We start from the raw sequence: 23,980 nt of genomic DNA, 5'->3' as shown, positions 1-23,980 counted from the left end.
TGTCATAGCACTGCGACGCCTGAAGAACGTCGTTACAGGCATATTATGTTTAGTATGGTTATAAAACTCATCGGATATACAATTATTATGATATTCAGTTTTGATGAACGAGTAGCTATTAAAACTATTCTTCATCCAACCGGTTCGATCTTCGCGTAGTTTTATTATATATAAAACTATGACACAACTTACGAGAAACGTCGGTTTCTTGCAATTTTCGGTCTTAGAGACTGCCATTTTGTGTGAGGAAAATAAGGGTTTTTCCTGCATACAAACCAAACAACTAATAGGAAAATAAGGGATTTTCCCGGTGCAATCATTTACAACTTATAACACGAATATTTATATGCATTACATATTTTTATAAGAATATAAGGGTTTTTCTTGGAAAACACAACAAATCGTATCTCAACCATTAGGGAAAATATGGGATTCTATGGATCTAATGCATTCATTTTCAACACAACAAATCACAACTCTTTACATTTTGAAATGCTACGTTTACTGGAAAACATACACCCATTTTGGAATGGCATCCAATTTTTCTAAATTACTTATGGACTCGCCAACTTAATTGTTGACACTTTTTCTTTGAAATAACTTGTATTCTCAGGAAATCGCTAAGCAGGTTGGGAATCAACTTTTGGGATTAACGCGCTGGCGTTAATTACTTCTTTTGAATGATGTTTATGTACTTTTCTTTTGAACATGTAATGAATACAACTATGTAAACATCTTGCAAACTTACTATATATGGTGGTGTGTACTTTCCTTTCTATGAACTGTTATGATATTGAACATGATGTCCTCCGCCCCCGAACGTTTCCGCCGTTCTGGTTTGGGGGTGTGACAATGTCCATTGTGTTCACGAATTGTTGCGTATCTTTAGACATGGTAATGAGGAGCATTTGCATGTTATACAATGCTACTTTTTCCGGTCCTCAGCCGGTAAAGGCGGTAATGGGATTTTCAGTATTCTCATTTGTTGTTTAGCACGTTGATAATGACGAATCATTTCTAATGCAGTCGTATCAACAAGACATCGTTGCTCATCTTCAATACGTGGTATAACATACTCTATAGGCAACTCATCATCATGGTTCAAGTCACTAAATGTTGGAGACTAAACATAGAATATACCTAAATTATATTAATATACTATTTAAAAACCAATGTGCATAAAATTATTTATTAATAATAATAAACACTTCCTGAAACATATTCATAACAAAAAAAAAATGCAACTAGTCTATCATAACAGGTTTGTCTGCACTTGCTCTGGTGCCATCTTTCAGGGTCCTATCTACTTTCAATTTAAGTTTTAACATCATTTCTGATTCATTTCTTAATTTTATGGGTTCCTTTGTTGGTTTATTTTTTATCTTACTTTGAAACTCAACATCTTCGTTTTTTATCTGCAAAATCAAAATTCCAAGAACATTTTAATACATTACCGTAAAAATAAATTATAATTATAAAATTATTGTTTTTTTATTTTACCTTTATCGGGCGCAATTCTGAAAGTTCATGTAAATGGAATACAACTTCGTCGTCTGTAAAACCCACTTTTTTAACGTCTACGGTAACTCATCTTTTTGGACTAACATGGGTTATTCAACAATACTTAGAAAAAAAAAAGTTATATATTATAGTTATTCTGGATCATCATTCCGGAATAGATCATCGGATTCTGGACCATGTTCATCGTGTTCCGGACCTACATTACTATTTTGGAACCCCTACAATACCTAATTCCGAACTAAAACAACCGATGAGAAACATATTACAAAGTACTTACATGACATTTATACACGTACAATGAGAAAAATATATATATAAAAAAGGATAATCCTGATATTCCGGAGTTGTTCCTCGTATTCCGGACAATTTCGAAATACGTAAATCGTTTCAGAAAATCAAATGCAAAGTAACTTAAAGTGTAGAACTTACTTGGTTTGACGAATTCATGCTCAAAATTTGGTCTGAAATACAGATAAATCGTGTTTCGAATCTACTAATTTTTGAACACGTATTCCAAAATATTTGTGTGTGAGACCCATATATATACCATTGGGCTACATTATTGGGCTTGGGCCGGTTTTTGGGTCCGAAATTACCCATTCCGGACCAAAATGTTAGCTTTTAAAAAAAAGCCTTTGGTTATATTTAAGAAAAAAAAACTCAAACAAATGGTTAGATTACTCAAGGGGTGGTTGGCTTAGCTTTTTGGAGGCTAAAAGTTTTTTTGGAAAAGTTGCAAAAAGTCAGGTTTTCCTGACTTTTTCAAAAAGTTTATTTTCCTTATATCCAAAATCCAAAAGTAACTTTTAAAAGTGTTTTTGCCAAACATTTTTTACCTTTTATCTTTTCTTAAAATAACTTTTGGCCTCTCAAAAGCTAAGTCAAACACTTTTTACCTTTTATCTTTTCTTAAAATGACTTTTAGCCTCTCAAAAGCTAAGTAAAACACGAGAATTCTAAATACACCATAACAAAACCATTTTTAATCAAGTCAATACCACTAGTAATTAAGTCAAAAAAAAAATATTAAAAAAATGCAATAGTGGTTAATGAATGATGGGATCGTAAGTGCGCGACTTTTTAAATCTATTTTCGTTATTTTATTGAAAATAATTAATAATCATATTAATATTTATAATTATGTAATTTCATTATATATATATATATATATATATATATATATATATATATATATATATATATATATATATATATATATATATATATATATATATATCAGTTTTATTTTTTATTTATTATATCAAAATTTATGTTTGATTTGCTAATACCTTTTGTTTTTACTTTATATATTTGCTTAAACTTGTATTAATCTTCGATTATTCATTAGATGATAAGTGGTCGTCCTGGCAGCTGTTTAATCTCTCTCTCTCTCTCTCTCTCTCTCTCTCTCTCTCTCTCTCTCTCTCTCTCTCTCTCTATATATATATATATATATATATATATATATATATATATATATATATATATATATATATACACACACTAAAATTATGATATTTTTTATATCGGTGGGACCTAGTCATTTTTCTTTTATTATTGTTATCGTCAAGTAAAACCATTTTAAAAATACACAGTTACAACTATCTTTAACCAAATAGAATTTTGTCAAACATTATCATATATTCATTTTGTTAGAAATGCATTGATATTAACAATAAAATATGTAATATTAATAATGTATAAATCAATATTATTGATTATCAAGGACATTAATTATAAGAATATTACAATTATTACCTAGTATATTCGGTGGAATATATGCATTTAGTGATATGTTGTGACACCAAAGTGATAAAACTTTAGGCATTAGATGCAATTTTTGTAAATTGTGAACATAAGCGATAACAACATATCTATGATCTAAGATGTGTTGCTGACTATTTCTTTAATCCTTACTGTCTTCCTACCCCAAATACGATTCGTATACGTTTTGACTCGCTTTTTATACCTAGGATCGTACGATATTACGATCAAGATCGGCTTTGGTGCCCGATTAATCGGTGATTAATCGTTTGGCAGCCTTGAACCGATTACGATTAGGGTTCTTTGCAGAAATTTGTCAAAATAGGTCAATTTCGGGCTTGACGGTCCTTAGCGGTCATCGGTGGTCATAGGCGTGAAATATTTAAAAAATTCAAAATTTTTAATTGACAAATATTACACCAAAAGTTTAAATATTATACTAAAGTTTTTAAAAAATTTAAATTTTAAATTTTAAATTTTCAAATACTTATTATTTTTAGGATATATTAATTTTATAAATAATTTAGGGTTTCCGATTAACCGCCGATTAATCTTTGCCTAGTCTGATTAATCGATTATCCTTAGTCGACCGCCGACCGATTTTCACAACTTTGATATATATATATATATATATATATATATATATATATATATATATATATATATATATATATATATATATATATATAGTGTGAGGTTCAATAGAGAACCATAATTAACCATGGAACCAAGGAACCAATCATGAGCGTCGAAAATCATAACGATCAACGGCTAATGAAATAGATGTACACTTTTACATTGCACGCACACACACCGGATTATACCAAAAAATCCACCATTTACAAAACTCACCACTTTTTTTCGTTTAAAATTTCTTTAGACCATGTTTTTTATCGAAAAAAAACTGAATATACCATTGTTCACGATTTTTTATCGTCTTTCCATAGAGCTCTATGATGATATATAAAAAAAATAACTTTTTTTTTTCGAAAAAAAACTCACTTCATTTTCTTTGATGAAAAAAGTTAAGGTCTATTTTTTTATAAAAATTTTTTAATAAATATATCAAAATTCATATTTTTTGTACTTTTTAAACATATATTCATATTCATGTTAAAAAAAATAAAAAATAAATAAATAAAGATATTTCAGTTCAGATTCACATTGTGAACCTGTTCAGATTCATATTGTAAACTTGTTCAGATTCACATTATGAACCTCCTCAGATTCACAATGTGCATAATAATAAGTTAGATTCACAGTGTGAATTTGAACTGATCAGAGTTTTTTTACATTGTGAATGCTAAAATTTGAAATATTTACAGTTTAGATTCACAGTGTGAATCTATACTGATCGAGGTTTTTTTTGTTTTTTGTTTTTTTTTGGTATAATTAGTTTTATTTTATAAAAATAAACTTAAATATTGAAAAAACTAAGAAAATTAAGTGGTTTTTTTTCGGAAAAAAAAATGTTCGTTTTTTATATATCATCATGGATCTCTATGGAAAGAGGACGAAAAATCGTGAACAATGTTATTTTCGGGTTTTTTTTCGATAAAAAACTTGGCCTAAAAAAAATTTTAAATGAAAAAAAGAAAGTGAGTTTTGTTATAATTCGGTACATGTGCGTCTATTATAAAAGTTTACAACCCTTCCTTTTGCCGTTGATCGCTTTAAATTTCGACGCTTTGGATTGGTTCCTTGGTTCCTTGATTAATAATGGTTCTCTATTGAACTTTTCCATATATATATATATATATATATATATATATATATATATATATATATATATATATATATATATATATATATATATATATATATATATATATATTTTGACATCATGGTTTTTATATTCTAACAAATCATCTTTTCTGGTCAAGGGAAAAACCTTTTATGTTGATTCATATAAAACTCGAGAATATTATCAAGCTATTTTGCAAGAATCTGGTTCGGTCAATTTTGTTGATCGTTCTAATTCAAAAAAAGGAAACATTGATTTTAGCAAAGCCAATTTCTATGCAAGAACTTCAAGAAAAATTAAAAATAGTAAAACAAGAAATAAAAGAAATAAAAAATAAAATTTTAATTTTAGAAAAAGAAAAACCTACTACTTTTAAAAAATATATATATAAATTAATAACGAAGAAGAAAATAAAATTGAAAATGTAACTATTGGTAAAATTATAAATAATCAAGTTTCGCAAAAATGGAACACTCAAATTAATTTAGTCATGGATAATTTTAAAATCAACCTAACTGCTTTAATTGATAGTGGTGCTGATATGAATTGTATTCAAGAAGGAATTTTTCCTACACAATTCTATGAAAAAATTGCATCTAGACTTACTGGTGCCGGAGGTACAAAATTAATTGTAAATTATAAAGTTTCCGAGGTTCATATTTGTAATAACCAAGATTACTGTTATAAAACACACATAATTTTAGTAAAAGATCTTCCTTCTCCTTTAATTCTAGGAACACCTTTCATTACAAAACTATATCCATTTATGGTTCATGATGATGGTATAAGAACAAATGTTTTTGGAAAAAAAAAACATTTAAATTTTGTGAACCACCTCTATATTCAACGATTAATGTCCTTAATTATAAAACACAACAAGCCAAATATCTTATTAACGAAATAAATAGTGTTCGAATAACTAATCAATTAAATGATAATAATATTCAAAATAAAATAATAGGTTTAAAATTAAAATTTGAAAAAAAAATGTCTGTTCTAATATTCCTAATGCCTTTTGGAATAGAAAACAACATATTGTAAAATTACCGTATATAAAAAAAAATTGATGTAAAGGATATTCCTTCAAAATCTAGAGCCATTCACATGAATAGTGAACTAGAAAGTCATTGTAAAAATGAAATTCAAGATTTAATAAATAAAAAACTCATAAGACCTTCTAAATCACCATGATCTTGTTCAACATTTTATGTTATGAATGCCGCAGAATTAGAAAAAGGATCACCAAGATTAGTTATCAATTATAAACATTTAAACAAAGTTTTGGAATGGATTTGTTATCCTATTCCTAATAAACGAAATTTGCTAAAAAAACTTTATGATTCAAAAATATTTTCAAAGTTTGATATGAAATCAGGATTTTGGCAAATACAACTGATGGGTTTTAGCTATAAGAACATCCTATGTGCTCATACAAACCCTAAGGCTTGGATCTTGGTTTCTCTATTGTACATGCAAGTCATCCAAGACTATAAACCCTAGATCTAGTATATGATAATATTTATAACACATGAATTAGGGTTTAGATCATACCTTGATTGTTATGTAGCAATAACAATCTCAAATCCTCCTTGTATTGACTTTAGATAGCTTGGAGTCACAAATGTCACTCCTCTAATGGTTTACAAACACCAAGAGCAAGAGGATGAAGAAGAGAAGAGAAGGAGGCTGCCCAAAACATGTAGAAACCCTAACCAACAAGTTATCCCCGTTTTTGAGCCATAAGGGTCCTTTAAATAGTGAAGCTATTAGGGTTATCAAACAAGGAAACCCTAATTTGGATGCTTAGGCCCTAAGCAACCCATGGACTCCTTCCTTAAAGGCCTAGGACGATTTCTAATGGGTTTCCCCATAGAATTCGTCCAACCCTTTAATATGGAGTCCATTAGCTCAATATTCAACTATCATACAATTGACAGTTCAAGTCCCTTAAGTTCAATTAATGTCTTTTAGTCACAAACTTAATTACCAATTAATTCTTGACTAATATTAATTAAACAATATGATTTCTCCTTTAATATATTATTCTCATAATATATTAATAAATCATATTTAATCCTTTCTCTCCATAATTCATCTTATCAAGTTGCTTTGGTGAAGGCAACCCAAAAGGACCATGCTCCATCGGGTCAAGTACATACCATAATAGTTATGGACTTAGACACTAATCCAACAGTCTCCCACTTGGATAAGTCTAATAACTATTCTGCGTATTACTTTAGATCCTAATCTGCAATCGTAGCTTTCTAAAGCCGTTGTCAACTCTGATCTTATCAGATACGTGTGTCCTTTAGATAAGGGATCATATATTCCTCCATTCTAGATATTATATAGACTGAGACATGGATCTAAATCATTCTCTCTGTCTATGTGTTGTTTCCCGATCTCATATTTATGACGACTGACAACATACTACAATTGAACACATCAATTTAGTCCCGGCTTGACCAAGTACTTAGGTGCCATCACTAAATCATTGAGGGGCCCACAGATATCGCTTTCACCCTACTTTGGATAAAAGGAACGGATAAACTTTGATTCAATGCTCGCTTGCACTCACTTACCAAATTACACATAGCAATATGTTTTATAACACCAAGTTACTGGTGCGTTTACATATTATCAATGTGCAACAGATTCGCAAGATACAACTCACACATCTCAGTTTCAAGAATATAAGATATTATCGTCTCACTAATCACTCGTGATAAAATCCATGAAGTGATCCAAGTGAGCACGGGTTTAATCCAATGCTCAAATCATATTCATAAGCACTCATAAACGTTGCAGCAACCATTTGCTTATGTCTAATACTCTTTAGACAATCCACACACCAATTCACAACAGCTTCATTCATATCCACTTCCAACATATGAACGACTGTGGCCCGTTCGAATAATTTGACTGTTCTAAATCAATTAAATTATTCAGGAAGTCAAAACATGCAAAGTGAAACACAAGAATAATACTAATCCCATATGGCCTCAAACCTTGAGTATAAATAAAACACATTTTATTTATCACCATATCGATTACTCATTATTTGTTGTTTCGGGTAATCAACTTCTTACTTGAATTATTACAACACTTGTCCCATGCTCTCAGCATGCACACAATGTTTACCTACAGTTCTTACTTTTTGAAATAGATCAAATGAACACATTTCCAATTATACTCATTTCACAACTCCTAATCCTTTTCACAAGTGAAAGAATATCAAATTCTTGCCACTTATGGAATATGTTAGATTCTAACATTTTATGCAATGATCCTTTCATAATGTCACTGCACTAAAGCCACAATGACTATTGCCAATGAAATTACAAAGTCCTCTATTGGATATTGTTACAAGACAATTCCATAGATGTGATGTCTCTTACTCAAAGTACATTCCTTTGAACATCCTTTTGCATAAAATTTCTAATCTAGACATAGACTTTCAATATCCAACTCCCAATATGGAAATGTTTCCATATTTTCCATATGACAACTCATTCTTAATAGAATCTTTTCTATTCATAATAATGTCGATATGGTCCATCCAATACTATACTTCCAACTACTCACAAGCGACCAATCCTCGGCAAACTTTGGATTGTCCTTTGATAGTTGTTTAACTATCTTAGTCAAAACCGATTCTTGTCTTTTTCCTTCTAAATGCGCTAGACATTTGGAAAATTTTAGAATGGTCAAATATTATAGACTTTGCAATTGATCCTATATCCGAAGAGAATGGGAACCGATGCATAATGTCTTACATAAAGATTTGATACTTTATCAATCTTCTGCCATAATATTTTATGTGTTACGTTCTCAAAATTCGAACTATGAAGAGGAATATCGTAATCATAATCAAAATTTAAGAACACACTATGTATCATTGACTAATTTATTAACATCCCACAACCTAAGCCTTTAGATTTAAAATGAAGCATAATATTCTCTCCCTTAAATATAGGAAAACAACTATTTAACCCTTACAAATTTGCAAAGTATGACTCTTGTTTTTCTATAATTAATATTGCTAACTTGCAATACTTGACTTAATAATCATACAATCATAACATTTATGCTCCCACTATCATGATGATTATTATAAACATAACACTTATGCTCCCACTAGCTTTGACATGTATTCAGAAACCAGCTTAACTTCTAGAAAAACAATACTTATTGAATTTCTTAAGTTCATGTTTCTAATACTTAATGCTTTGATAATCTTTTATCAAGGCTTCTTTATACACCTTTGTCTTAGATAGCTCGTATGTGTGTCCAAACAATTCAGACTAATTGCCAAATCTCATAATTCGAATCATGGAAAGGGATACCGTAACCATAATCGAATTCAAGATTCCAATTTTCACAATCACTATCTTCTTAAAATCTCTCTTAATGAAAGCATTTCCTCACAGTCATTTTCATGAAGGAGGGAATCTTATGACACTTAGATTTTAATGGTGTATGTGTTCCTATCCATGTGAATTTGTTAAAACCAAAGTTTATGACAAATTCAAACTCATCTGGACCGAACTCTTAATCTTGATTTCTTGCCTTATGGTAACACGGTTGCCCACCATGTCTTCCAAGTAGTTAAGCAGATCATCCTTTCCTATCAATGTACATTTCATTGATCAAGGTGCTTGCCTTTTATGCGTTCAAATGAGAACTCATATAACTCATATGCATAATTAACTCGATTGGAACGGCACAGAAACAGGATAGTGTCTACACGATAGGTTGTAAACCTTAACTCATGTGCTAGTGATGATCGATAAGGTTTATTCTTGATTAGTTCTTAAACTTTTCAAGACCATTAAGATTCCCACTGAATCCTTGAGATATAAGATTCTCTTGTCAATAAACATTTCTCGACAACCAAATATTCAAGAGTTAGTGTAGTTTTTATCAAAACAAAACACTTCATAAAATTGGTCCTAGTTGGTCTTTGTCTTGTCCAAGACATCACAACTTACCAATTTCAAATGTGCAAGAATAAGAAAACCCTTTTTCAAATTCTACATTTGATGAATGTTATAAACCTTCTTAAGACTTGTCACTCAACGTCACAATCTTAACTTTAAGACTTGTTTTGGAACGAAGTATGATTGACTTCTTGATTTAACCATTTCTTCAATTCTTGATTCCTCTTCTTAGACATACAATTATACTAAGACTCACTTAGAGGATCAATTGAGATATGGTTCTTAATCATTAAGACATATCATAAAGCATAAAAGTACTCTCCCTTCTTCTTAGAGTAGAGAAACTTTTATCTTTCTGCCTACTTGATTCTTCTTATTCGTTCTGCTATTGATTTAAACCTTTTCAATCAATTTACACTTAATCTTATAAGTACAATCATATTTACTAAACTTTTAGTAAATCATGACTAATATCTTTGTTATTCTTGTGGTGGACTTGATCAACACACAACTTTGTGTACTCGATCTTCTAGTCTTTCACTTGACACTTTGTAAATGAATTAGTCTAATTTTCAAATATGAAATTTATCATTCATCGTGCAACCAAGTTGCATGATTCCAAGTTTCTTTCCACTTGAAACCTGGGCGATGAGAAACTCTCCCTATTTGGTAAATTCTTGACATTTCCATTGTTAACATAAATAAGAATCACATCCATTCGTGGTAGAAATACACAAATATCAATTTTCATAACGATTTCATTGCAAGGAAATAAATAAATGAATATGTCAAACAAAAATTTATTTTATAAAAGCAGCGGAAAACATTTGTCCTTACAATGCAAAATCAACTGAAAAACTATGTAGTCAAATATTTCTAACAATTCTATCCTAACTTTCTAAGCTCAAAATCTAATCTTTAAATCCATGTGATCGAGATCCATTTCTTCATGATTAGATTCATCTTGCTCTTTCATCAAGCTTCCTCTCTTTTCACTGATTCTGCAAAACATTCAAATGCAATCTTATCACATCATGTATTAAGAATCAACGAATAGGAACTTAATGGAGTTAGATAGTGGATTTTACCTGAAGCACAGCCATACTCTTTGACTCTCCCATCTTCTGGACTCTTCAGGCTCTTAGGGCAGACTTGTATCCAACGCCCTTTCTCTTGGTAGCAAACACAGTTCGGTTCTCCTAGAACGTCCTCGGAAGCATGGTTGGTTGACTTTCCCAACAAATAGGCTCCATCGCTTTGCCAAATCATTTCTGATTCAGCAACAATGAGCATGTAAGTTAGGTCAATGAGGTTTTCGTCATGATCCATCATATACTACTTTCTTTTGAACTCAATATATGATTCATGAAGTGACTGCAGAACCCAGTTCACAGCCAACTTATCAGGGAATGACGCACCCAACATTATCAACCTATCGATGTGTGATTTCATTCCTAGAACGTGGGCACACACGGGTTTACCATCTTCATGTTTCATTTCCAATAGGGCTTTAGTGACATTGAACCTTTCAATTCTTCGATCTTGTGGGTTAGGGAGAATAATTGGAGGAGGTGGAGGAAGTGAAGCATGATTTATTGTTCCTCGATCGAATCGTGGAATATCATCTTCATGTGGAATGCTTGTTCCACGGGATTTGGGAAGACCATAGTTGTCGTACTTTGACATCTACAAAATGGGAGAACATAAATTCAAGTTAGTTGATTGATTGAGTCCTTAATAAATCACCCAAATGAGATATTAAGGCTAGGACCCAACACAATACGCTACAACCTAGAAAAGGGATGCCGTAATCTAGTTGCAGAATATTTGAAGGTATGTGAATGACGATTCACTAATTTCCACCATTAAAAAATGGAAAAATAAATTTTAAGTTTTAAGTATATGAAAACTCCTAGATCCTTTGAGATTCATTGAACATTTCAATGGCATGTTTAAATCTCGATATGCCCCTCTAGTTTGTGACTGGAATGCCGAGGATCACAAAGTGGGTGTGAATAACCATGCAAATCTACATGGTGCCCTCACATGTTACAGTCACCTATTCGATGTGCCGGTAAACCACACACGCTCCACCGAAATATGACAAATATTGAGTCACCCTTTGCTACCTTTGCTTAGAACCATTTAGTGTGCTGGTAAACCACACACGCTCCACTAACTTCTTCGCAAGGGCACAAAGTGTAATTTCATGGAATTGCATCAATTCACTTTTGCCTAAAGTAACTAAGATTGGGAATTTGTAAAACATTTAGTTACTTTTGTACTTCATTATACGTATAATGGAAGGTTCTGTCCTATCCTACCCGTTCGGCTAACGACCCTCCACTAATCAAGAGTGCGGTGGGTAAGAGTAGATACCCATTCAATCGCCATTTTATAGGCGATTTCCTTAAACACCCCTTATAGACCAGCTTCGTGAATGAGGCCTACTAACGGTAAGACTGACTTTTACTTATACATATATATAATGTTAGACTTTTAATGTTATATATAGTATAGGGTGTATTTTACACTTTTAAAATACTAGGTGGTCAAATTTAACAATTATATTTTTAATTCAATTAAATTTTAAACCAAAAGTTTATGGATTTATTAAACCTCCTTTAATTATACACCTTAATTAATTAATAAAACCATAAGGGTGTGATTTGAACTTTTCAAAACAATATTAGGGTTTTAGAATTTAACATTCCTAAATTAAACTTTTAATCAACTTTTAAATTCCAAAACTTGAGGGCAAGTTTTTGAAACATTTCAAAACATTAGGGTTTAGAATTTAAATATACATCAAAATTAAACTTTTAATCAAGAATTTAAATTCCAAAACTTAAGGGCAGGTTTTGAAATCTTTTCAAAACATTAGGGTTTCAACTATTTAAATTTCAAAACAAAAACTTTTGAGTTCAAATTTAAACCATAAAACCTAAAGGGTAAAATTGAAACTTTTCATAACACAAGGATCAAATAACAAATAATATAAATTAAACAATTAATTTCATCATTATCTATATTTGATCTAATTTCAATTTCTTGCAAATAAGTTACTCAATTAATACAAATAATCAAACTTTATCATATAAGGAAGTTATGATCTAATCAATTGGTAATTATCTTTTGTTTAATCAAGGATATACTCATAAATATGTATAAAATCGGATTTTAATGATCTAAAATAGATAAGGCAAGTATCCATGAGTAAAACAGCAAGAAATCCCGAAAATAGCTCCTTCTGACGCTCGAACTCGCCAAGTACCACACTGTACTCGCCGAGTTGAGGCCTACTCGCCGGGTACACTGTGGTACTCGCCGAGTTCATCAGGCAGGTGAGAAAAAATCGATTTTGTAGCTTGAATAAACACATAAGGCATCAATACAATAGAAACCAATCAAGGCTCTAATACCATTGATGGGTTTTAGCTATAAGAACATCCTATGTGCTCATACAAACCCTAAGGCTTGGATCTAGGTTTCTCTATTGTACATGCAAGTCATCCAAGACTATAAACCCTAGATCTAGTCTATGATAATCTTTATAACACATGAATTAGGGTTTAGATCATACCTTGATTGTTATGTAGCAATAACAATCTCAAATCCTCCTTGTATTGACTTTAGATAGCTTGGAGTCACAAATGTCACTCCTCTAATGGTTTACAAACACCAAGAGCAAGAGGATGAAGAAGAGAAGAGAAGGAGGCTGCCCAAAACATGTAGAAACCCTAACCAACAAGTTATCCCCGTTTTTGAGCCATAAGGGTCCTTTAAATAGTGAAGCTATTAGGGTTATCAAACAAGGAAACCCTAATTTGGATGCTTAGGCCCTAAGCAACCCATGGACCCCTTCCTTAAAGGCCTAGGACGATTTCTAATGGGTTTCCCCATAGAATTCATCCAACCCTTTAATATGGAGTCCATTAGCTCAATATTCAACTATCATACAATTGACAGTTCAAGTCCCTTAAGTTCAATTAATGTCTTTTAGTCACAAACTTAATTACCAATTAATTCTTGACTAATATTAATTAAACAATATGATTTCTCCTTTAATATATTATTCTCATAATATATTAATAAATCATATTTAATCCTTTCTCTCCATAATTCATCTTATCAAGTTGCTTTGGTGAAGGCAACCCAAAAGGACCATGCACCATCGGGTCAAGTACATACCATAATAGTTATGGAGTTAGACACTAATCCAACAACAACTTCATGAGGAAGATAAATACAAAACTAGGTTTAATGTTTCCTTCGGGCATTTTGAATGGAGTGTAATGCCTTTTGGATTAAAAAATGCCCCTTCTGAATTCCAAAAGATTATGAATGATATCGTAACTCCTATAAGTAGATTTTCTATTGCTTATATCGACGATGTCCTAATTTTTTCAAAATCAATTGATCAACATTTCAAACATTTAAATCAATTTTATGATTTAATTTATCAAAATGGTTTAGCTGTCTCTGCAGCAAAAATGCATTTATTTAAAGATGAAATTCGTTTTTTAGGACATGATATTGTCAAAAACACTATTAGACCTATTACAAGAAGTTTGCAGTTTTCTACTAAATTTCCTGATGAAATTAAGGATAAAAGGCAACTTCAAAGATTTTTAGGATGCTTAAATTATATCCATGAGTTTTTCAAAGATTTAGGGATTATATGTAAACCGCTTTATAATAGACTACAAGATAATCCAGAACCATGGACTCAAAAATATACAGATATAATTAAATATATAAAACAAAAGGTCCCTACTTTTCCATGTTTAAATTTACCTCATCCTGATGCCAATATCATAGTTGAAACCGATGCTAGTGATATTGGATTCGAAGGAATTCTAAAACAAAAATTTGTTAACTCAAAAGAGGAACAATTGGTTCGATATTACTCTGGTGCATGGAATGATACACAAAAAATTATTCAACTGTCAAAAAGGAAATTTTAAGCATTGTTTTATGTAATAAAAAATTTGAAGATGATTTATTTATGAAAAGTTTTTTATTAAGAATAGATTGTCAATCTGCAAAAACTATTTTAGAAAAATATGTGAACAATATTATTTCCAAACAAATTTTTGCTCAATGGCAAACCCTTTTAGGTAACTTTGATTTTGAAATAGAATTTATAAAAGGCGAAAATAATTCGCTTCCTAACTTTCTTTCTCGAGAATTTTTGTAGGGAAAATGAGTTCATCGTCCTCTTCCAAACATGATGACAAGAAGCTCGTCTCTCAAAAGCTTGTTCCATTTCAAAATCAAAATCGTTTCTCCTTTAACTCCTACTTCTAAGAATTCACAACTTTATTCTAATATCCTTCAGTCAAAACTTGTTACTCCAAAAGATACTCCAACAAACACGATAAGCCCTTTTGTAAAACCTTTCACTCCTCAAATTCAAAATTCTGTGACTTCTAGCCCTCCTACAAAAACTCCTTATGTTCTTAATCCAAATTTCTTAAGAGTTCAAATTCTTGAAGATTTTCAAATCCATAAGTTACATCAAGGTTTTCATATTCTCACAAAACATCTTTTTGGTCAAGGGAAAACCTTTTATGTTGATTCATATAAAACTTGAGAATATTATCAAGCTATTTTGCAAGAATCTGGTTCGGTCAATTTTGTTCATCGTTCTAATTCAAAAGAAGGAAACATTGATTTTGGAAAAGCTCACATCATCAAAATCATTTCTCCAGAAAGTTGGGTTCCAAACCTTCATTCTAAAAAACCTCTTATAAGTTATCCTACTTATCCCAGATTTTCTTACTATGATTATCAAGATGCCTGGACTAAGGCGTTCTTTATTCGGAATTATTCACACTCATGGTTATCTTCTTTGATTTGAACTTCAATTGTGAATACCCAAGATGGTTTATCAATTGGTACAAATATATGGGAATTCTTCCAATTTGTTTACCAAAAGAAATTTATGATGGATATCTCAAATTTAAGGAATTGTTTATTCAACAAATTCCAGAATTTGAATATATGCTACAATTCACTATGATATTCAGAGTTCCATGGATAATGTCTTGGACTTTTCGTTATCAAGAAGCAAAGGATTCCTCTCCTCCCTGGCTTAATCGATAATTTCGCTCAAAATGGTGGGATAAATGAAGATTTCTCAAGCCAGTGAACAAGCGGTAATTAAATATTATCAAGAAATATATATTCAAAAACCGGAGGTTGAAGCCACTTTTATCAAAAGTCTTCCTCAAAGTGATGTGGATCTAATTTCAAGAATTAAAGATGCTGCTACCTCTTCTCCTGAAGAACTTCAAAACTTACTTCAAGAAATTCGCCAAACTCCATCAGTTTCTGACGATTCTCCAAAATCTATAAAGAATGGTTTATTTCAATACGCTCAAGACCCTTTTGATGATCCTTATGAAGAATAAGAAATTCTTATCATTAAATTTGGTGTAATACCTTCAATGTAGGGTATTTCGTTTCTTCTATTTATCAAATCCATTATTTTCAAATTCAAGTGTAGTTGTCATAGTTTTGTAACAAACATGATAAATTATTGTTAAAGGCTTTGTATCATCTTTAAATTCTAAATTTTTTGTTTCTACAGTTAACACTAAAGTATCTAAAATATTTTTATCAAATAACCCTACAGAAAAATTTGGATAACAATTGAAATAAATAGGTCCGTTAGCAATATTTATTTCAGCCATAGCTAAAATAGAATTTTGAAAATCTTTATGTCACTTGTCTCTTAAAATAAGGAGAACAGGGGCATCTATTCCAAGTTTGAATAGAGGCTTGATAGCAATTTGGACTAAACCAACATGTAAAAATTTATATTTCATTCTATGTTCTAGAATAGATCGTGATGATAATAAATGTAAATTTTGTTGGTTTTGACCAATAGACAAAGTTTGTTCTGTCATTTTAATAGAATAACCTTGAAAATAGTCAAAAGTTCTTATTCTATATATTGTATTAACATTAGTTTTAGGTATTGTCCAATCATTCAAACTTTGTTCTATGCCATTAACGGTTTCTTCAATAGAATTTATTGGATTATCATAATCTTGTTCATTGTCGATATTTTTACCAGGAATATATTTTTTGGATAGTATGCGTGAAAATTTACTCATATTTAATTAATTTCGCTTTAAAATTCTATAAGAAAACTTACTTGTTTTAATAACGATGAACAGAGGCGAATCGTCCCGACGATGATTGTGGTCCGGCACCGCGACTTACATCCTTATCTGCGCGTTTTACGCTAATCCAACCAATCACTGGTCTTGTCTCTGAATCATACTTATTAAATCTTATAAATTTCTTAGAGAATATTAAACCTAAATTAAATAAATTTGAAATAAATATATCATGCATAACCACCCCAAAAACTTTTCTTGGCTTCGATACCATTTCTCACTATCAGTTAGAATTAAGATTTAAAAGACATAAATTGACATAAATTTCATTTTAGAATACAAATAGTTTTGCTTTTAGATAACGTATTTGTTTGTAACGAATTTTAATACTAGCTCTTATGAACTGTCTAACATCATGAATATTATTATTGTTTAAAATCGTACCTAGATTATTAGGTTTGTAAGAATCCTTGAGATTTTGCTCAGAATTATTTATAGATTCTTGGATTTGTTGTATTCTTAAAAGAACATCTCTATTAGGGATACAATTCATCAAGATTTTGTTAGATATAATTAAATAATTTAAGCATGAATTTGATTAATTTGATTATTAACAACGAGTATTATTTTAACAAAAATTTCAAATCTTGTAGAATTAATAGTTAGAACAACTCGAAATGAAACTATCATGGAGAAATAAAAGCAATACAACAATTGAATAAAATATTTTAGATAATACCTTCTTGAATTAAGCTTGAATTACAATCAGCACATACATCTGGAGAAAGAATTATCTGAAAATCTAGAGACTTTGAGCATCTACTAGTAGAAAGAGAGACTCTTGGAGATTTTTTAGACATAAGATGAACATTTTTTAGAGAATGAATATTTTTGCTTCGGTAAATCTTTCATATATATTTTTTACATTAAAATTTTCATTATTAGCAGGAGTTATGTTATTTTTTTTTATTAAGCATCTGCTTTATTAATAATTATTGGATATTTTTATCTTTTATAGAATCAAGAGAGTTTAAAAGATCTTTATCATCTTGTGAAAGAACGTTAATAGAACTACTAGTAATTACATTGATTAAATTTTTACACTGACATTTACCAATACATTCGCAAACATCAGAATCTTCTGAACTTAAAGTAGTATTTTCGAGAATATTTAAGTCATTTGTTTGAAAATCAAAAATACTTTCATCGGAATCTGAGTCGGTGTTTAAAATAATTTTTCTTATTTGTTCATTTAAATCATCAGAAACATTTAACTCATTTATTTTTGTCTTAGCATAACAATTATTAGTTGTATGACCATTACGCCCACATTTATGACAAATAATAATATCTTTTGATTTTCTTTTAGATTTTTTATAATTTGGTTTATAAGGTTTTTTAGAATTTGACGCATAATCTTGGCCTTTCTTATAATTTTCTAGAAGATTATAATTCCTTTTCTTGAAATATTTTGAAGATCTGTTCTTATATACTTTAGATTTTGAAGTAGACGGACCATTCAAGGGCTGATAACCATATTATTGGCAAAAATTTCCCAATTCATTTTTACTGTTAATTCTATCTTTTTTGAGCTTTTCTTTAAACCTAAGATCAGCACAAACTGCTAATCCCTCTTTATTAATGTAGTTTATTAGATCTCCATAAGTTAAATTTTGATAAAGGATGGTATTATTAAAATTTTCTCTTAATTTTTGTCTAACTCTTTCTGCAAAGAGTTTTGGAAGGCCAGCAATAAAGCGTTCCTTCCAATAAGATTCTTTACAATCAGGTCTCGAAAAAACTTTAACAAGATAGTTATCTTTATACCATCTAAAATTAGTAAGTTTTTGTAACAGCCCGGATCTTCAGGTATTTTATTGTTTTAATATTGTGAGTTTTGAGAAGGGACTCGGCGAGTTGGAGCTCAGACTCGCCGAGTAGGGTCGCGATTCTGGACGCGGGATTCGTTCGGACTCGGCGAGTCCAGGATATGGACTCGGCGAGTCCACGCTGTTTAATGAAACCCTAAATTCTCGGGTTTAGGACCTATTTAAATGGCCTTATGGCCGTCATTTGCATCCATCAGTCCATAAAGAGAAACCCTAAAAGTGCTTTAGCGATTTGAGAGTGAAAGGAGGCATTTCTTGGCATTTGTGTGTTGTTTAGCAAAGAAGAAGGAGGCTCTAGCCAAGAGGAGGCAAAGGAGACTGCTATTTGGTGGATTTGAAGCTTGACCCTTCAATCTAAAGGTATAATTTCGACTCATCTCCTGTTTTGTGAAGTATAATCGATTTTAGGGTTTCTTGTGGCCTTGTTGAGTTGATTTGATGGCCAAATAGTCCCATGCTAGTGATGAGACTCCGGATCTGGATCCATAGAGGTCCAGAGAGCCTCATTCTTCAAGCTTTATAGAGAACAATGGAGGTCATGACCTTGTGTAGTGAGATTTGTTGAAGATTCTTCATAATTGGTCATATAGAGGTTGTTAATGCATCAAGACTAGGACTTTACGTGATGAATCAGTCTAGGAGGGCCAGATCTATGAATTGTTGGAGTAGATCTGACCTTAGAAGCAAGTTCGAGTGATTGCATGGAATGGACTCGCCGAGTCCGATGAGCAGACTCGGCGAGTAGCTTGAAGATTGCCTTGGACCGGCCAGTGAGTGGTCCAGTCGAGTCAGGAGTTGACCCAGTGAGTCAGGGCGAGTTAGAGAAGATTGTCATGTGGTCTGAGTCGAGCTAGGACTCGCCGAGTCGTTCTTGAGACTCAGCGAGTTGAGTCGGGGTGGTCCCGCGATTCTTCCAGGTGGAACTCGTCGAGTCAGGGGGAGTACTCGACGTGTAGAAAAGGGAATCCTAGAGAGTTGGTGAGAACGTCTAGACTCGCCGAGTTGCGGTGTGCACTCGCCGAGTCCGGTCAAAGTTGACCGTTGACCGTTGACCGTTGACCTGTGTTGACTTCTTAGGGATAGTCAACCTTAGAGATAAAAGTATTAATTAGAGTCTTGTGATGTTATAGGAGGATTAGAGCTCGGAGTATCGAACACGAGGGATTTCCAGGGATCGTGAGATACCGAGACACGCGAGGTGAGTCTTCTCACTATACCTTACCTTGAGTCGGTAATCAGAGTTATGTGTTAGTGTATGTATGCTACGTGTATGTTATGTGTTGTACTGCATTATTTCTATGTGATTTATGTTGTGCATGTTTATAGAGTTGGAACCGGAAGGTTCACAGAGTTAGAACCTGAGGGTTCACAGAGTTTAGGTGCACGGACCCATAGAGTTATGGCCTCGAGTGGCTAATATGTGTTTTATGTGTGGTATTTTGGGGAACTCACTAAGCCTTGTGCTTACAGTGTTAGTGTTGTTGTTTCAGGTACTAGCGATGACCGTGGGAAGGCGCCGGCTTGATCTGTACACACGTAGAGGAATTCGATATAATTATGTGATCTTGGGATTTGTATGATACATATTGGAATTTGAAAACTTGATGTTTTATGAAATTAAAAGAGAAATGTTTTTATAAATTGTGAAAAATAAATTTCAAAATTTTCGGTGTTACAAGTTGGTATCAGAGCCTTGGTTTGAGGGATTCGAGTACACCTTCGGGCGTATTTGAACTCAAACTGAGGATTTGAGATGTATTTTCAAAAAGAGTAAAAGATTTTCGAAAAACGCAGGGCAAGAGATGTGTGTACGATCAGTCAGCGCCCGAACGGTGATTTCCCAAAATACCTTTATATATTATGTGATATTGATATTGATATGTTGTATCCGCATGCTAGAGTAGGCTAGGTATTGCTATTAGGACTAGAGTGGCCTGATGTGTGATGCCTTAGCCTAGGGAGAGGTGAGCTGCTATGAGATGCTTGAGAGTGAGTAGGTAGCAGCAAGGGACTTATGAGAGATCTATTAGAGAGTAGCCTATGCATGATAAAGTACTTGAGACCTGGAATCCAAAGAGAAGGACTTGGAGTGTATTCTGGTGCGGTGCGGACAGTAGTATTGGGCCCGTACTACTGGAAGCACCGGAGCGGTGTGCAGCCCAAGTCAGAATCTTTGGAATGCCAAGAACCAAGGAGAAAAGAGTTGTCGAGTGTGAGCATACTCGTGTCGATTCTAATTTATCGTATGTTGTATTTCAGAGGTAGATCATGGTGAGGACACGTTTGATGCCCGAGAGCAGTGGTACCAGTGAGGAGGAGATCCGTCGGATCATTCAGGAGGAGGTGGCTGCGGCCATCAGGGCAGAGATACCGGAGATGTTTGGGTCTATCAAGACCACATTGATTGAGACGTTTGATGAGCGTTATGCCGCTCTTTCTAAGGCTGCTGCTGCAGCGGCTACCGCCGCGATTGCTGCTGCGAGGCCGCAGTGTGGGGATGCGTTGCTGTTCCGTGAGTTCAGCAACACAAAACCACCAGAGTTTGATGGTACTCAGGATCCGGTGGCAGCTATGAGGTGGATATCTGATATTGAGGGGTGTTTCTTCACTTGCTCGTCTCCTGAGCATTTGAAGGTGCGGTTCGCGCTGAACCAGCTTCGCTTGGGAGCGAAGGACTGGTGGAAGTTTGTGACGACGCATTATACGCCTGTTGAGCTTTCTGCGGTGACCTGGGAGAGGTTCACCACTATGTTTCGGGATGAGTACGTTCCCCAGGTGGAGAGGGAGCGTTTAGCACAGGAGTTTCTGACCCTCAAGCAGGGTACTGAGTCTGTTACAGCGATCACAAGGATGTTCCACGAGAGGGCGATGTTCTGCCCTGAGCACGTGTCCACTGAGCAGGCACGTATGAGCCGCTACTTGAGCATCTTGAGGAGGGATATTCGGGAGTTCGCTGCGAACTCCTCGTACCGGACATTTGCCGAGCTTCAGGCAAATGCCCGGAAGAGAGAGATTGAGCTTGAGACCCAGGCCAGGGAGGAGGCAGAGTCTCAGGGGAGGGATCGGCGACCGGCGCTGTCGCAGCCGGCCGCCAAGCGGGCCAAGCCTGCTGATCCCAGACCAGGGAGCCAGAAGGGCCGCACTTGCGGAAAGTGCGGCAAGGGTCATGACGGAGTCTGCCGAGCAGGGTCTTGCTACAAATGTGGCAAGGAGGGGCACATGGCCAAGGACTGCCCCAAGGGGTTTGCAGTGTGCTTTCACTGCAACCAGACCGGACACCGGAAGGCCGAGTGTCCGCAGTTGCGCGGAGCATCTCAGGGATCTGCTCCTGCCGCCACCAGAGTTACAGAGAGTCGGCCTGTGAAGGCCGAGACGCCGAGAGCTCGAGGGAGAGCCTTCCAGCTGACTGCGGAGGAGGTCCGCGCTGCGCCCGATGTTGTGGCTGGTATGTTTCCTTTCGTGTATTTATTTTGATATATGGTGTTATGCTTATATTATGTTATGTGTAGGTACCTTTCTTGTGAATTCCGTACCTGCTTTAGTGTTATTTGACTCGGGTGCGAGTCGGTCTTTTGTATCTTTGGCCTTTAGCCAGCATATCAGTGCTAGTCGTGAGGCACTGAGTCGGCCTCTGAGAGTCTCCATAGCTGATGATAGAGTGATTTGTGCCGCAGAGGTTTTCCGGGGATGTGTGTTAGAGATCTTCGGGATTGAGTTTCCGATTGATCTGATTCCTATTGCGATGGGTGATGTTTGTGTCATTGTGGGCATGGACTGGTTGAGCCGATTCGGCACGATTATCGACTGTGAGCGTCAGCTGGTGACTATACGAGACCCTAGTGGGGGAGTTCTTTCAGTATACGGTGAGGGTACACGTTCGGGATCAGCCTTTTGTTCGGCCGCTAGGGCGAGGCAGTGTCTACAGCAGGGCTGTAAGGGTTTTGTGGTGTATGTGATGGATACGCGAGCGACTTCCGAGAGACCGAGTTCAGTTGGGGAGGTACCGGTGGTGTGTGAGTTTCCAGATGTCTTTCCCGAGGAGCTGCCGGGAGTACCTCCTGTGAGGCAAGTGGAGTTTGGTATTGATTTGGTTCCGGGGGCTGCGCCTATAGCTAAGGTGCCTTATCGTCTTGCACCTCCAGAGATGCAAGAGTTATCCTCGCAGCTTCAGGAGTTGCTGGGGAAGGGATTTATCCGGCCGAGCAGCTCGCCGTGGGGAGCACCTATTCTGTTTGTCAAGAAAAAGGATGGTTCACACCGGATGTGTATTGATTACCGGGAGTTGAACAAGCTGACGGTCAAGAACCATTACCCGTTGCCGAGGATCGACGATTTATTTGATCAGTTGCAGGGAGCATCTTGGTTTTCCAAGATCGATTTGAGGTCGGGATATCATCAGGTGAGAGTGCGAGATGAGGATGTCCAGAAGACAGCTTTCAGGACGCGATATGGGCATTATGAGTTTGTGGTGATGCCTTTTGGGCTCACTAATGCCCCGGCAGTGTTCATGGATCTCATGAACAGGGTATGCAGGCCGATGTTGGATCGGTCGGTGATTGTATTTATCGATGATATTCTGGTGTATTCGAGATCTAGAGAGCAGCATGAGGAGCATTTGAGGGAGGTCCTTGGGGTGCTGAGATCGGAGAAGCTTTATGCAAAGTTCTCCAAGTGTGATTTCTGGTTACGGGAGGTCCAGTTCCTAGGACATCTCGTTAACCAGGAAGGGATTCTGGTCGATCCGGCCAAGGTTGAGGCGGTGATGGGTTGGGAGGTGCCAAAGTCACCCTCTGAGATCAGGAGCTTCCTTGGATTAGCAGGGTATTATCGGAGATTTATCAAGGATTTCTCCAAGATCGCAGTGCCGCTCACCAAGTTGACCCGGAAGGGTGTTGCATTCTCATGGGGTCCCGAGCAGCAGACCTCCTTTGAGACACTTCGCCAGAGGTTGTGCGAAGCCCCGGTATTAGCTCTCCCGGAAGGGATGGAGGA

Source organism: Lactuca sativa, chromosome 3 (assembly GCF_002870075.4).
Source record: "Lactuca sativa cultivar Salinas chromosome 3, Lsat_Salinas_v11, whole genome shotgun sequence".
In the NCBI taxonomy this organism is placed as follows: Eukaryota; Viridiplantae; Streptophyta; class Magnoliopsida; order Asterales; family Asteraceae; genus Lactuca; species Lactuca sativa.
The sequence above is the reverse complement of the archived record's forward strand: the minus strand, read 5'-3'. Positions refer to the sequence as shown.